The sequence below is a fragment of the Engraulis encrasicolus genome, chromosome 6, assembly GCF_034702125.1.
Source record: "Engraulis encrasicolus isolate BLACKSEA-1 chromosome 6, IST_EnEncr_1.0, whole genome shotgun sequence".
Lineage (NCBI taxonomy): Eukaryota > Metazoa > Chordata > Actinopteri > Clupeiformes > Engraulidae > Engraulis > Engraulis encrasicolus.
In genome coordinates, this window is record NC_085862.1 from 15,161,396 (window position 1) to 15,163,895 (window position 2,500).

The 2,500-nt window shown below is 43.6% G+C and overlaps 2 protein-coding genes across 2 annotated transcripts in view; one reads left to right on the top strand and one right to left on the bottom strand.

Annotated features, from left to right (window-relative positions):
- dph5 (diphthamide biosynthesis 5) overlaps window positions 1–123 on the top strand; it is a 20,943-nt gene extending 20,820 nt beyond the window's left edge. Inside the window, exon 7 of the mRNA XM_063200064.1 lies at window positions 1–123. This exon is cut by the window's left edge and continues 1,576 nt beyond it. The gene's annotated coding sequence lies outside the window, so the exon portion shown is untranslated.
- Window positions 124–2,221: 2,098 nt separating this feature from the next.
- slc30a7 (solute carrier family 30 member 7) overlaps window positions 2,222–2,500 on the bottom strand; it is a 17,387-nt gene continuing 17,108 nt past the window's right edge. The window contains exon 11 of the mRNA XM_063200759.1: window positions 2,222–2,500. This exon is cut by the window's right edge and continues 920 nt beyond it. The gene's annotated coding sequence lies outside the window, so the exon portion shown is untranslated.

Genomic DNA, 2,500 nt, shown 5'->3' on the forward strand with positions numbered 1-2,500 from the left:
ACACACAAACATCTAAACACATGCACAGCTACATGCGTATGTGTCCTTATGTCCAGGCCTCAAGCCAACGGTGTGTGTGTGTGTGTGTGTTTTTATGTACATTAAAGTCAGTTTCAAAACCAGTACATGTTTTCCTGTGTCTGTTTTGTGGCTGTTAGTCATCTTAATAATAACTAGAAATGCCCTCAGAGAGTGCAGACCTCTGCCAAGGAAGCTGTTTGATGGAACATTTTACCATGTTACACCCTATTTTTTTCAAGTCTCTCTGCTTTGTTTTTGTGGAGTTAGGAACTGGAATGTCAATGTAGCCCTATCCCCCAATGGTGAAGAGTCCTTACAAAAAATCCTGGATCTGGATCGTGTTCCTGATCAACACCGAAATTCAGGGTTCCCACTGGTGCTTGAATTCCTTGAAAATGCTTGAATTTCAATTAAGTGTTTTCAAGGTTGTGAAAATGCTTGAATGTTTGGTGAAGTGCTTGAAAATGCTTGAAATTTGTGTCAAAAGTCAAATTCAGAAAGCCAAATAATTGAAATAAATTGTTCAGGTACATCAAAAATCCGAGGGAGTGAGATGTCAGATGGGATTTGCCATTCGACAACCTAAAATTGATTAGAATGCAGGAGATTGCATCTTAAAAACACAAAATTCTGGGGGAGGACCCCCACACACCCCTCCCGCGACCCAGTTAAGGGTGCTTGAAGGTGCTTGAATTTTTTCATGAAAAAGGTGTGGGAACCCTGAACATTTTATGACTTGTTACTTTGGTCATTTCCAACAACTCCAGAAAGTTTCATCCAAAGCCGTTCATAACTTTGCTGCTGACAAACAGACAAACCAACGCGATCGAAAACATAACCTCCTTGGCAGAGGTAATTATATTGTTGTAGTCATGTGTGATGCTTTTAGTATGTACCGGTGTGTATTTTATAAAGACAGTTTTGTGTGTTTAACCATCAGACAGAACAAACCAGTGCCTTTGCTGCACACTATGTGTATGTGTGTGTTGGAAATGTTCTCTTGAACTTGGATCCATGTCACGGGCTGCTACCACACACACACACACACACACACACACACACACAGGGTGCATCCCAATATGTGACCTTGCCTCCTCCACTTGTGCTTGTCTCCTCGTCCCGCCTCCTGGCCCCTCCTCCGTGGAGAAAACAATAAAGTTTCCCAGCTGTCAGCCTCGCCACAACAACTTTTGAGGGACTGTTTTTCATTCACCATCCCAATTGCAAATGAGAAAAAGACTTTTCAATTGAGCTTTTGCAAGATATTGAAATATAATGCTGTTGTCAGTGATGTCATCATGACGAGAAGCAAGTGGAGGAGGCAAGTGGAGGAGGCAAGTGGAGGAGGCAAGGTCGCATATTAAAACGCACACACTCACACACACACACACGGTTCTTTCTAATATCCGGACTCCGGTTCTCAGCCTGTGCTTGTGGTCTCGCGTTTTGCTGATGCCCCGCCTCCGTGGAGAAAACAATAAAACATCCCCGGAGTCAGCCTAGCCACAACATCTTTTGGGGGACTATTGTTCATCCACCACCGTGATATCAAATGAGAAAATAACATTAAAATTGTGCTTTTGCGCCCCTACCATGGCTGATATGGTAGGGCACACGTTTACCACTCGGCCGACCCGGGTTCGATTCCCGGTCCTTCCCCATCTCTCTCTCCCAGCTCACTTCCTGTCTCTCCTTCACTATCCTGTCTCACAAAAAACAATAAAGGCTAAAAAGCCCCCCCCCCAAAAATAAATAAATAAAAAAAAATAAATTAAAATTGTGCTTTTGCGGCCTTGCCGTGGCCTAACGGTAGGGCACAACGGTAGAGCACTACGTACACCGGCCACCCAGGTTCGATTCCGGGCCGGCATTTGCGGATCCTTCCCCCATGTCTCTCTCCCCACTCACTTCCTGCCTCTCCTCCACTGTCCTGTCAAAAATGAAGGCAAGAAAGCTCTTAAAAAAAAGAATAGCGCCTTTGCGAGATACCGGTATTAAAATACACCTCTGTCGTCAGTAACGTCATCCTGAGGCCACAAGGGAGGACGGAGCATATTACAAAGAACCCAGACACACACACACACACACCAACTTGAAAACAAGTTCACTTGTTCCTGTAAAGTTAACTAAGAGCACAATAGCAATACTTTATAGACCGAGTAACACAAACGCACACACAAAGATGAACTAAGACAAGGGCTTCATTGGTAAACAAATTATGACTTTACTTCATCTTTCTTCACAGGTCTCACACACAAAACGTCTCACAAACAAACACACACGCGCACACACACACTCGCTCATCATAATAACTCTCACACACACTCACTTGTCAATGATGGATGAAACTGATGAAGTTTAACATAATGGAACAAAAAAAAAGAATGATGCTGAGGTCGCATATTTACTGGGGTACAAATACATTTACACACACACACACACACGGAATGCTTGCATGCATACACACAAACCGTACAGT